This window comes from Diadema antillarum, unplaced genomic scaffold (genome assembly GCF_040938485.1).
Source record: "Diadema antillarum isolate AM-2024a unplaced genomic scaffold, OU_Dant_1.0 seq00000300_RagTag, whole genome shotgun sequence".
NCBI lineage: Eukaryota > Metazoa > Echinodermata > Echinoidea > Diadematoida > Diadematidae > Diadema > Diadema antillarum.
Window position 1 is genome coordinate 798,493 of NW_027271323.1, and position 15,162 is coordinate 813,654.

Sequence of the window (15,162 nt, forward strand, 5' to 3'; positions counted from 1 at the left end):
GCTGAACCTGTGACGTCAGATAACTCCATTGTGACGACTGACTCTGTGACGACGGCTAGCCTCCCGACGGCAAATGATATTATAACAACTAATCCCATGACGATAATAGACACCATTACGGCAGAGGACACCATGACCACAGCTGACATGACAAGTGGTATTGCAACGACTGATCCCATGACAACAGCTGACCTCACTACCACAGCTGAAAAAGTAACCACTAACCCCGTTACAACTGACGAGATGACAACTAATTTTATGACAACTATCCCCATGACTACAACAGACTCCATGACGACAACTGACCCCATTACCACAGCTGGCCCCATGACAACAACTGATATTACAACAACTAACCCAGTGACTACAGTTCACCTCAGTACGACAGATAACGTCATGACAAGTAGCTCCATGACGACAACTGACCACATGACCACACCTGATATTACATTAACTCCCAAACCCGATGACAACAGTTGATAACGTCATGCAAAGCAGGTCCATGACGACGGAAGACTCTATGACAACAGGTGATTCCATGACAACAGCCGGCCTCAGTACCACATCTGATGTAGCGACAGCTGACCCCGTGACGACAGCAGATTCCATTACCACAGCTGGTCCCTTGACAACTGATATTACAACTAACCCGATGACAACAGCTGACATCAATACCACAGATAACGTCATGACAATTAGCTCCATGACGCTGGAAGACTCTATGACGACAGCTGATTCCATGATAACAGCTGACCTCAGTACCACAACTGACGTCACGACAGCTGACTCCATGACTACAGTAGACTCCATGATGACAACTGACCCCATGACCACACCTAATTCCATGACGACACATGATATTACAACAACTAACCCGATGACAACAGTTCACCTCAGTACCACAGATAACGTCATTGCAAGTAGCTCCATGACGACGGAAGGCTCTATGACGTCATTTGATTCCGTGACAACAGCTGACCTCAGTACCACAACTGACGTAACGACAGCTGACTCCATGACTACGGTAGACTCCATGACGACAACTGACCTCATGACCACTCCTAATTCCATGACGACACATGATATTACAACAACTAACCCGATGACAACAGTTCACCTCAGTACCACAGATAACGTCATTGCAAGTAGCTCCATGACGACGGAAGGCTCTATGACGTCATTTGATTCCATGACAACAGCTGACCTCAGTACCACAACTGACGTAACGACAGCTGACTCCATGACTACGGTAGACTCCATGACGACAACTGACCCCATGACCACACCTAATTCCATGACGACACCTGATACTAAAACTAATCCAATGGCAACAGTTGACCTCACCACCACAGATAACGTCATCACAATTAGCTCCATGACGCCTGAAGACTCTATGACGACAGCTGATTACATGACGACAGCCGACTCCTCTGTAGATGACATCATTAACAGAAGTCTTATGACAAGTAACACAATTACAAACGATGCCACGACGACAGCACACCAGGTGAACGCAGACTCCGTGACCTCAGTTGACCCGATGACGGTCACAAGCGTCATGGCGACGACTGACTCCAAAACAACAGGTGATACTATGACCACATCTGACCTTATGGCACTATCTGACCCCATGTCATCTCGCCCTTCGATGGCCGCTGATGTCATGGCAACATCAGACCCCATGATAAATGACGTCATAACTACAAGTGACGCTTCGACGGCATCTGCCGGCATTTCCATCATGGCATCTTCAAGTGTACTGATGACGTCATCCGCAACGGTTGGTAAGACGTGTAAACAGACCAGTACATACCTTCAGCAAGGATAGCCTTTTTTCAGTGCTAATGGTGTGGTTGGTAATGACGTGAATCCTAGAATATCATTTTTGCAAATCGTACATGTTCTAAACGTGTGTAGTGTCATAACTTTGTGGTAGAATATTCCCTCCCCTTCCCTGTCTTCCTCTCCCCCCCCCCCCTCTCTCTCTCTCTCCCTCTCTCTCTCGTCACCACCCTCATTGTTTTCAGCAGAAGTATACCTTTTTGTTCTGAAATCCCAATTCGTTCGTCCCCTTTAAATCCCAACAATCCAAAACGCTCATCCATGGTGACGTTACCTGATAATTTGTTTCCTAGATGAAGCCACAGAAATGAAAGCTGTCAGTCGTAATTCCACAGTAGTGTCTCGATATCAAAGTGTAAATTAAAACAACTGAATACCTGAATATAAGGAAGACCCGAATCCATTAGAGAAAAATTGTAGCAATCGGAAGAAAAGTACATTTCTGACATTCTCATTTTCCTGTTATGGAATGTGAAATATTGAACATTCACATACTTAAAGATCAGTCAGATTTGTGAGTAGAAGCGGAGAAGTAACTTCCGATCGGCTTTCTTCTGCATTGAGGTCACGATTGTAATGGCAAGGATAACCCTAGAATTGCCAGATAATAATCCGTGCAAAAATGCAAAAGATGCAGGCGCAGCTAGCAACAATTGGTGTGTACGATATTACGTAAAAAGATCCACTTAAATGACATTCTTAAGTAAAGAAAATGACTTGAAATTGGATTCTGATAAATTGAATTGAATTAAACTGAAAATCTTTTTTTTATTCAAAATCTGACTGGTGACCAAAGGTCGAATTGCACAGATGTACATCATACAAAAGTATACATTAATTTTAAAGAATAATTTCATATACATAGATTTATAATCACCATCAACACATTCAAAATTACATACAAATAAGACAAAAAGTGTAACTTCAAAAGTCATCACTTAACTCTGGAATACTTCAAATTCAACCAGAAATCATAAAAAAAAAGAGGAACCAGTAACAGAAAAGTCGTGCACAAATAATTACCTGAAAAAAAAAAAGAAGAAAGAAATCAAACATAGTATAGATTCCCCAAACTTCATCACGATCAGAACACATCGGTAACACCTCTATGCATCCCACATTGAACCTCAATTTTGTAATACTCTGGGTTCCATTCTTTCTTTCTTTCTTTTTTTTTCTGATCTGACGCTGTCTCCGTGAACGACAGAAAGTGACAATAGACTCGCAGCTTCAACCGTAGAGGAAGACATTTCTGAAGCGGGATTGACTTCAGCACTTGAAAGAAAGTTCCACAAACATTCGTCGACGGTGAAAATTCCTGAAAAATTCCCAACAACGACATTACCAGGTTTGTTTTAAACGAGTTGGCATTTTCTTCCTCCAAAATGTATGCATTGATTGAAATAATATTTACATTAATGTTAGAAAGACATTATTCAGAGGGGTGAAGGCTCAGGTTTGAGTTTCTTCAGTTTGTCCCCCTCTACAAATGAAAATTTGTTAAGATCGCAACTGCTGATCTGTAAATTAACAAACATGTCGGAAAAAAGGAACCAGTGGGACTCGAACCTGTCATCTACTGCTTTCCGGGCAAGGACACTACCACCAGGCTGTCCCTGGTTGCCGGCAGGTTTTCCGACATGTTTGTTTATTTACAGATCAGCAGGTTGCGATCTTAACAAATTTTCATTTGTAGAGGTAGACAAACTGAAGAAACTCAAAGCCGGAATATTTACATTCTTTTAACATTCTTTTCATTGTTATATCCAGAATCATTTAATGCCTTGTTTACCAAGGGCATGTGAATATCGTGCTTTGGTGTTTTTTTTAAGTTTCTTTTAGGGGTTCTATTTCAGGTACACAAATATGCGTGTGCGCACTCATGCCCACACCTGAACACAAAAGCACGTAATAGTGTAAGAATCACAATAATGATAATTTTATACCCTATACTGTGCTTCGTTCATTAAGAAAGCCATGTTATAATGCGAAAACGTGATTATCTTGGTTAATGACAGATATTGACGAACTTTGTCTCTGTTATTTTTTGCATTAATTGGAACACATAGGAATATTTTGTGGACAATTGTACTTCAGCTTTGGGTTTGAAATATTACCTTCTCTTTGTTCTCTTATGGGAAGTAAGGAGGGGGAAGTAGTGTTGCTTCGTCTCGTCGATCACCTTTGATAAAACAAGCCTTTTTTCTTGATCATCACTATTTGAGTAATGACTTACCATTTCTTTCACAGCAACTGAATATGAAATCACGTCGCCGGCTCTCGTTGAAAGTTTCTCAAGCAGCCAGGACGAGGATGGTCAAAACCACTCGAGAAAAAAAGTACCATGAAGGGAGTTCCCCGCCCCCCCCCCCCCCCAAAAAAAAAACAACAACAACAACCTTGAATTTGTCACTTTAGTGAGCCCTACACGAGACATGTCATAAGCATTGTCATTTCTAAGCGCCCCAGAAGAAAAAAAAAAGATATTCAAGTTTCATGGATGTCCTACAGAAACATCAAAGTCACATTTACATAATACGTTTTCATATTTTCAAGACAAACGACGAATTTTTGTTCGAATATCATTGTTAAAGGACAGGGAAACAAAGCATTGATTTAACCTACGGACGACATAATGAAATGTTTTGATTAATTGAAAACACTTCTATTCAAATTCTCAGGTATTGCGTGCAAACATTTGCTTATTGAAGAAAAGATGTTGAAACATTTCCTTCACTTTCATCAGGTTGAATTTTACTTCTTCTTCTCCACCTCCTCCTCCTCTTCCCCCTCTTCCTTTTCCTCCTTCTTCTTCTGGTTATAAAGTCCTTGTCCTTCATCTCTTAAGAACATTGTAAGCATTCTACTTCTGCATTTGATAATACATGTAACATGATTTGACAAAAAGAGAGGTGTAGGCCTACCTCTACTGAACAGATTAACAAATCGGTGCACAAGCTCATGGGCTTGCGTCATGAGGCATTATAGGAGCTTTGGATTTGCAACGGGGACGTTAAGACGACGCTTGCGTTGACCGTTCTCTTCTCCTCTTGCGTCGTCTTGCAAACGAGCTTTAGATTTAGCGAACACGCAGCCTAAAGAAAATCAAATGGCCCAACGTTGTATATACAAATTAGAACATATATTATTATGACAATTAACATTTACATTAATTGTGAAGAGGTCATTTTGTGTGATTGACTTGGGTCGTTCTTTGAATCATGGACTTGGGTCGTTCTTTGACTCATATTATACATGATATTCTGTTATAGAGATGAGAGAAGGACGAGAGAGGGCGTTATGATATGAATGTAAGAATGACCCAAGTCCTTCATTCTTACATTCATATAAGATTTAACCCATTCATTTCAGGCACTTCCGGGGGTAATTAGGATTTATCATTTATACAAAAGATGAGTCCATGCATAAGCTACAATTTCCCGTGTCAAACTGACTTTGGCCAAAAATTGGACTTGGGTCGTTCTTGTATTCAGATCTTCAATTTGTAATTGGTGTGTACGATATTACGTAAAAAGATCCACTGAAATGACATTCTTAAGTAAAGAAAATAACTTGAAATTGGATTCTGATAAATTGAATTGAATTAAACTGCAAATGTTTTTACTGACTGGTGACCAAATGTCGAATTACACAGATGTACATCATACAAAAGTATACATTAATTTTAAAGAATAATGTCATATACATAGATTTATAATAACCATCAACACATTCAAAATTACATACAAATAAATAACAAATACCCGTCGCCAACCTAAAGCTCCCTATCACCGCAATGGTACAGGGAAAATCTGCTATGACGCACAAAATGTATTACAGCTTGAGCAAGTTGAGAATATAAGGTCGAATCAAGACATTGATACGGATTCCGTAACAGATGTAGCAGACATGTAGCTATTGAATGATGACTTACATCTTTCACAGAAGTAGATATGTCTTAAGCAAATTTTAATGTAATGCCTACCAATGCCTCAAATAAACATTCCTAAGTTTTCTTTTTTTTCCTGAATGTAGACTAAAACACTCACCATGCGCAGTTGTCTTGTAGTTTCTACCTTTACTATAAACACAATCAATTTTGTGCCACAGTAAAAATAATGTAAACCTAGCGACACAGTCTCGTTCATCACTGGTCTGCATATTATTCAATCAATCATGATGTATTATTTGTCATAGTATAGTATGCGGATACTGACCCAAATTCCTGTGCAAAGAACTACCCACGAGCATAAAAAATAAGCAAACTTCTAAAACTGCAATATCAAACTTTGAATTACACTCATTGAAGGGGCATCCAAGATGATTTTCATAATTTCACATCATGTAGTACATAAATCAACAGCTCCATGTATAGATTGTGGAATTAATCGTGGTTCTTGAGCAGAGAACCGTGTTTTGAAAAAAAACCTTAAACAAATTACACTGAACAAGGATGATGATATAGGAGGCTCACATATTTCAGAAATGTAGCAGCGTAATTCCATGGATACAATACCGTTTGCTTGCAAGTTCACCTGTGTATAATTTATGCATGCCTTCTTCTTTTGTGCTGCATCCTTGAGCCCAAATTCATACATTCTTATAGTGACCCTGCCATGTCATCATCCTTGTTCGTTTCAATTTGTTATAAATTTTGAATATATTTTTATTCTTCATCCCTATTATCATAAATTCTGAAACTCTGTCCTCAAAATAACTAATGTATTCAAATGCAAAAACCTGAAAATCATCCGGAGGTCTCCTTTAATACTTGAATGGAAATATAAGTAATTTACCTTTCATTACCTTTTCAAAACATTTGGCTTTGCCCTCCTACATTCTGTAGTTGTGCCCAAACTTGATTGTCTTTCTCATTTATCTAATTGTAATTAGATTTTAATCTCTGGTTTTTTGGGGGATATATCTTAAACTCACGCAGCTCTGTATTTTATCTCTTTTAATTCATTTGTGATAGGTCACTGAGCTTTGTTTAGTTGCCAAAATATTACCTGTTTAGTTGCCAAAATTGACCTGAAAAGGGCAGATGAAACATCTACAATATTATTTTCTCTCTATTTTTATTGAAAAATTGTACTTCAAAAGAGGTCGGCAGTTGTTAGAAAAAATGGATAGACACCCTTATCGAGTAATAAGCTTTTAGCACACTTTCAAAGCGTATTCTCAAACAAGAAACCAAAATATTGAATATTAATGTGAAAATCTTGATTTAAATCGCTATTATTTTTGTACGCGTGAAAGGCTCAACTATACTGAGATAAGTGCAGAAAAACTGCATTTTTTTGAAAACTTTTACATTGTTCTAGTGAGTACTGATCCCAGAAGATTTCATCATACATGTATTGTAATTGGTTTCTCGATCACGTAATAATGTTGTCAGAGACACTTATAGATTATGTACAATGTATGTTGCTGTCTCACATATATTTAAAGTTTTTAGCGGATAGATATGTTCCTTGAAATTTATGTAAATCATGTCGATATCTTATGGAGTCTTCTGAGTAAGTATGTATAGAATAATGAGAATCTATGAACCGTCAAGAAATAACAAACTCAAAGAAACGATTTCATCGTCAAATATTTGATGTGAGACACGGGAAAGTGCCACATTCCATTTCATTCTCTGGCGATTTAAATGAATCTTACCAGCAGCATGCTACTATCCTGGTAAAATTTGCGATCATGTGATAGTATGGCTATTTTATCGTTGATTGTATAAATGCAGATTTTTCTTTTATAACTTTTGGTTTTACGTTGAAAATGATTTATGATATAGTTTTAAAGATGGAATTTGTTTATTATGATACGTTGGTGAAGATTTTATTAGATGATGACGATGATATTACGGCTTATGTATGTATATATATATAATATAAATATATCTATATATGTTTGCATTATTTCATCATTTTTAACGCGGATTATTGTATCAATACTGTGCAAGATAATTACACCACTGTTGTTATTGTAACGCAGAAATAGTATATGTATTGATATCTTATTGATTGATCACCGGTAATATTTGATATTTTATATGTGATATGGGTTGCAGTAATGTAAACTCTAATATTGTTGTTTTGTACTCCATGTATGTGTCTAAACCTGCCATTCGTTTTGAATGAAACGGTGGACCTGGTTTTTTGTTGTATACATGTCATTCTCACACTTTCCTGAACTTGAATAAAGTCATGATTAAACAACTGGAGGTGTGTTGAAAAAGTTATGTGTACTTTTGATAATATCCTATCAAAAGAGACTTTGAGACTTAATACGACAATCGCAGTTCACTTCCAAGTTGTCCTTTTGTTGTGTCAGATGATGTCCTCGGATGTCTACGATATAGATGCATGTCTCGGTCATAACTTTTAGTCTATATAAAAAAATCAATTGGGATGATGTGCATGTATGCAACGTTTATCAGCACTCAGAATGTCCTGTTTTCCAATTCCAGTCTATTTGTTCTACAACTTTTTTCATGAAACCAATAGGTACATATGTATGCAAACGAAAAAAAAAAACAAAACAAAACACCAATGACATGGAGTTTAGATTTTGAATTGTGGATAAAAATTTTAGCAAAGTATTATTTTTCTGAGAAGAATTACATCTTAGAGATGAGTGAAGAATCATTCAAATGAAATGTATAGTAGATCATGTCAATTTTTCATCCGTAACATAGCTTTTAAGTGTTGCAGGTGATGTCCCAATAAACATACACAATGACGTTTGATTAACGAGATGACAACCTTTTCTTCATAACAATAACTAAAAACTGTTCTCTACAATTTACACACAAAATAATGAAAAAAATCTAAGTGCGGGGGGGGGGGGGATCTGCAATTGGCTTTTTTATTTTTACTGTAAAAAATCATTTATAAATCATTATGCATTTTTTTGTCGTAATTGCCAATGATATGCTGTATTTCAGTATTCCTTTGTATTGGGTCTGAATGACATTCAAATTAAATCTTTCACATACAACTCTTTTTCATCAATATGTAAAGGTTTTATATAAAGAAATATGTGAACTACTTTAAATGATTACTTGGATTAGGGAAAGCATTTCACACAGGTCCGTAGTGTTTAGATGATTTCTGAGCCAATTTTTTTTTTTTAGGTTTTGTTGAAATGAGAATAAATCGAGAGCTTCAGTTAGCTATAGTTTTGCAACTGATTGACAAATTGCCCTACATCGACGTAAATAAGCACTGAATTGATCAGTGTTTTAGTAGTAGCCATGATAAAAAATCATGGGCGTACATACTCGAGCAGGATTCGAACCCACGACCTCCTGATCACCGGACAGGCGTCATCTCCACTAGACCACCGAGCTTTCGCCCGACAGCAAGTGTTGGTTCTAATCCTTATAGCATGCAGCGGGTACTGCTTTTGTTATTCAAATTTATGAAGTTCTTCCGTCGAAAATTTGAATAATTTGTCAATCAGTTGCAATGAAAACATCACGACGGAAGAACTTCATAAATTTGAATAGCTATAGTTTTTCGTGCATTTGTGACTAAATGTTGGCGTTTATAGAATATTGATATTGTTAAAGTATTTAGTCAAATAAAAGATCGATATAATATGTAGTAAAAGAGAGACTTCACAAATTCTTACAGTCTTCTTGCGTAAATGAAAAGTAGAAGTCTTTCTGGATTTGCCATAAATCCGCCATATAAGAAATGAATAGATATTCTATAAATTTTCAAATACTCTCACAAATAATGTCATGCTTGTTACCGGTAGTCAGTATTTTGAAGCAAATGTATTGTAGGTAGATTATATCAACGGATGGAAATAGATTACTTTTCATCTAGGTCAAGCAATGATAACATGCATAACTTGCGCGAAGAGTTTTATGCCACGACGATATCTATGATAATATTGTAGAGAATGTTTTCATACACTGAAGAAAATACTTTGTCTTGTACAATAAAAGAGAACAGAAAGTGTACAAGTCAATCGGTCTGAAACGCAGTGCCATTAGTTGTTGGAAGAGTTTGAATGGCGTTTATTGTGAACTGTGCCTATTCACTCCAATAAAAGTTATCTACTAGACGATATTTCTGTATAGAGACAATAGAATGAAAGGAAAAGCGTTGTCAGATTTGACATTGAGGATTAATTTTCCTGTTGGAGCATGCTAAAATTTGAATGCAACGACAGATAGAAGCCGTTCTCAAAGCCTATAAAGAAAAATCACCAAACAGAGAAAAATAAGATTTTTCAGTCATAATGTACTTGTTATACACTACACAACAACACTACTTTGTAAAACGTTAGTTAAATTCATACGCATATTTCAATTGATTTCTTTGTCGTTCTTCAGTTTGTGCATGTCCATCTCCAGCGGTAATCACATCACTGTTGAACCTACATACAGGGGAAACCTCCAGAGAAACAATGTCTCATTGAATGGACACATGAACCTTGGCAGGGTACGAGGTTAATGTTCGTAATTGCGAAGGTTCGTTAATACGGAAATGAAAAGAGGTTTGTTTTTCATACCGAAACGCACTAAATTACCTGTACCTAGATATGTTCCTTAATCTGAAAATGTAATAGGGAGCTTTAAAGGGGATGGCTAGTAACTGAGCAGGGGGAATCAGTGGGAATGCTGGGGGATGATTGTTCCAATCCTTGTGGGTTCATTTAAGAGTACATTACATATAATATATTGTTGTGTGAAAATTATTTGCTTCAGAATGGTCTCATATTCAAGTAATATGCAGTTTAATGTTGACGGGCCGATAATGATTGCCCCAACACTGTACAGGCGTGCTAACCTGGAAACATTTAATTTCGTGGTGAATATCTGTGCGCGAATAAACACGCATGATTGACGAAAGCAATTAAGTCTGTTTAATTATTTTTTTTCCTCTTCTCTGTGTATAGTATGCGAAACTTCATTGAACAAATATGTGTTTGATCTCGAACATATTTATTTCCCATATTGGACTGTGACGACGTCGGTACACTTCGTCACTTATTCATTCTTCCCTTATTTCAGCTGTAAAAGTACCTTGAAAAACTGAAAGAATAACTCACTGCGATTAAGTAAGTTTTAAAGCCATATTTTGAACTGCCCGGACGGGCCTGCTGCATGTGCCACTCAAATGACAGCCTTGGTGCGCTCCCGTTGACAACTCGTGTTAGCTTTGACTTGTTTATAGTGCATTCAAAGAGGTATTAGGGGAGCTCGCCTAGTACCTCCTTGATTCGTGACACCTCAGTCAACACAGGATATCGATTGCGTATTGATGACAGTTTCAGGAATTAATGCACTTAATGATATATTTACATCAAGACAGTTAGCATATATATATATATATATATATATATATATATATATATATGATTATATACATTATATACACACATAATTATCATTAATATTATTATCATTATTATTATTATTATTATTAGCATTATATTTTTCAATTGCTCTTTTATTGTCTGCGCTTGAGTAGTTCATGATAAAGTCTTCTAAATTTCAGGAAATGCTTTATGTAAGATCTTGTAAAATGAAGACTACGTGTTAGTTAATATTACAGAATTTGAACATGCATCACATCACATCACCTTTCCAGAAGTCACAAAAACACCTGATTAAAACTTGGAAAGATTTCTCTGGAAAAAAAAGGAAGAACAAATCTAACACAAACGTTAGATGGGGTCAGCTGTGCCTCGATCTCAATCATGGCCCGCCAGTTGCATGATACTGGAAAAGACTAATTAATCATATATTCCGTGGAGTCATCGAGATCCGTTTGTCGTCATCTCATCACTATCAATAAAAAATGTACTTCTCATGCGTTCGTTCTTTTTTTTCACCACCAGATCTGTGTCCATCAAACAGATGATCTGTAACAAATGATCTGTTGAGTAATGTTTAGACTATCCCTTCGTGCTCTCCTCTAGGCAATTAGGATTCTATAGACCTAATAATCAATCCATTCATGACGAGTATTGAACTTTGATGCTTCCAAAAATGTTCTTGGCTGACACTATTCATCGTCGATGGCCAATGCCAGTGGGACGATGAGAGATGGAAAGCAGACTCTATGTTCCTGTAAGATTTTTAATCTCAATTCTTCTCCAGTGCCGAGGTGGAAGAATTTTGCCTCTTCTCATGTTGTCAAGAATCGTCAACTGCTGACTTGTGATGATACGGTTTATTGCATATACAGCACAACCAAGTAGAATCTGTTTTTGATGAATTAAGAAAACAATTAAAGTAATGGGGGGAGAGAGAGATAATAATCTATGGTCGTCATGGAGATAAGCGCACTACCAATCAGGTGGCAGACCTTGAATTAACGCAGCCACATTCGAGGAAAAAAGAGCAGGGTTGAATACATCATTTTTTTTTTTGCGTAAAAGCAGTAGTCAATTACGATAAAGGCCAATTATGAATTACAATACTGTGTTGCTGTCGCCATCGAAAAAATACATATCTTTTCTACAGAATTTGTGACAAACGTTTGAGAAGACTCAAATATATACCAATTTACATTTTTCACTGCTGGGCAGCAAAGTAACAAGATCAGCTAATTTTCCATCACACCTGGCATTTGCGGATCTGTTCAGAGGAGCATGATGGTAAGTAGTTCTACACCTTCAAATATCCCTGTACCTATATTTATTTTACATGAGACGATTTCAGGTTAACGACATGAAAAGTGCATGGTAGGGCCTGTGACTTTGTTCTTTTTCTGATGGCGGAGATAAGAATGCACCTTGAAAACAGTTTTATTTTTGTAAATATTGCATTCTGCATGTAAACTAAAGAAAATAAACAAACAAAAACAGCAGTAGGTAGTTACACGCTGTAGTCGTTGAGGAGCATACTCCATGCTCACCATACTTATGGTCTGTGATACCTATGAATGCCATCATCAAAAATTAGGTAAAGTCCATGTGGATTATTATTCTTGACATTTTGAAGCAATAATGGAGAATGTCAGTCAAATCTGTAAAGTGGATGTCTACATTATTATCATTGTTGTTGATATCATTATCGTTACATTAGTCATTACTATTTATCTCATTATCATCGTCAGTTTGAAAATCACCGTAGCTTATTTATCGTTTCTTATGGTTATTGAAGTAATGAAACATTTATAATGATTAAGAACTCTTTGCTGTAATGAAGGCGGTGTGGGTTAAAACCCTAACCACCCTCAACTCCCCCTCTCCCCCCTCCCACATTCGCCACTGCCTACACTATTTGGTCATCAGTTATAGAGAGAGTATGCCTCAATAAACACTGTCAATTTCATTGCGGGCACCTGTTTCATCCCCATGACGATTCTTGAAACGGTTTGCCAAGTACCCACACTCAAAATTAATTTTATGTTATTTTTATCATCTCTAGCCCGTTGTTGCTTGGTTCACATATGACGCCCCGTTGGGCGGCTTTATCGTAGCAACAGCTCACATGACTGACATTGAAGCAGGGTTCCCACCAGTAAAAACTTGCATAAACTGCGAGTTTTCGACTTTACACATGATCCACGTGCTGTTGATAATGTTATATGTCATCTGCGTATCTGTTTCTTGAATTCAACTGACCAACCTTGCCTCTCTGTTGGTCGCTTCATGTAAAGCAATTGTGCACTGCAACATTGACCATTTTGTGAAATATTTTCTTGTAAACTTCATTCCACACCTGGGTATTATTCTATTTAGTTGATCTGAGTGTCCACATCATTTTATTTTATTTCATTTCCAAGCAGGTGTATACCGGTATATGTTTTTTTGCGGAAAGGGAAAGGGGAATGTTTTGGCATTTTTAAGATTACTGTTGAAACATCTGATGCACTTTTATTGAATTTTGTTTATTTTTCACAAACACTCAAACACGCAAACACTTAAAAATCTTGAACAGTTCAGGGGGCGAGGGAGGGCAACTGACGGGGTAATCCCCCTAGCAACTCTCCTTATTCACCTCTCATATATTCCTCATGCCATTATCTGAACACCCTAAACAATTAATTGGTCTATAGGGGGCGCTGTTCATCTTGTCAGTCTCGTGAGCCTCTTTTGCCTAGTGTCGGTCTCGTGAGCTTTGTTTACCTAGTGTCGGTCTCGTGAGCTTTTTGAAGCGTAGCGTCGGTCTCGTGGACTTTGTTTGCATAGTGTCGGTCTCGTGAGCCTTTTTTGTGCCACAGTGTCGAACTCATGGGCTGTATAACTCGTGGGTTTAATTTACTTGATGTCAAACTCGTGGGTTTTATTTACTCAGTTTCGAACTCGTGGGCTGTATAACTAGTGGGCTGTATGACTTGTTAGCTGTATGACACGTGGGTGTCGGTCTCGTGACGTGCACCCTTTTATTTTGGGGAGAAGGTTCTCAGCAGATACCATTTAGTTTTGACATCGAACGGTAGGTAAATATATTTTGTGAATGCGAGTGAACAGGCAGATGATTATTTTATGGAAATGAAAAACAACTGCTCAATCTTTTGTCAAACTCTGATATTGAAGACGTTACTAATAGATTAATCTTATTGTCGTCCTTTACTTGTAATATTATCTTTTTCCTTTGTCATATTTTCTTCACATAACACGAAGTGCAGGATGGCAGGAATGCCAGCTTCCCAAGTAAAGGCAAATTCCGTAAAAAAAAGTATTATGCCCTATACAAAAGCAGACTGCTTGGTAAGACCAGGGAGGTGAGACGACTGAACGTAGCACATTTGGGTCCCATTTCATTAAAAATGTTAGGATAGCAATTCTATCCAGCATAGCACACATCTCGTAATAACAGCCAATCTGGAAGCAAGGTTTTTGTTCATAAAGCATTTTTTCCCCATGAAATGGGGCTCTGTTCATCTTCTGCCGCAAACTTAAATGCGTTTTGATATTAGGTCAAGTAATGAGTTCGGTCAAGCAAGTAGGTCAAAAACCGCGTCCACAGTTGACTCAAAAAATCAAAGAAAAAAAAAGAGAGAATAATTACGAATACCTGGTGTTCTAAAGGGGGAAAAAGAAATAAAAGCAATAAAAGGATGTGGTGTAGCGGGTTAGGGTTAGACAGAACGTGATTGAATAAATGAGGTGGGAAATGTGAAACTTGGGAGAAAGAGGGCATTTCGAAAACATAAATACAATTATCGACGGGAGATATAGAAAAGACGAACAGGGAATTAATCTCGGTCATTTACAATCAAGGAACAGATATAATAATAATAAGGTCTTATTTACCCAGGGTAGCCTCTTCAGTGTTGCCACTGCTCTACCAGAGGGCCCTGCTATTATTATTACCCTAGCGTTGCCAGGTACCCATTTATACACCTG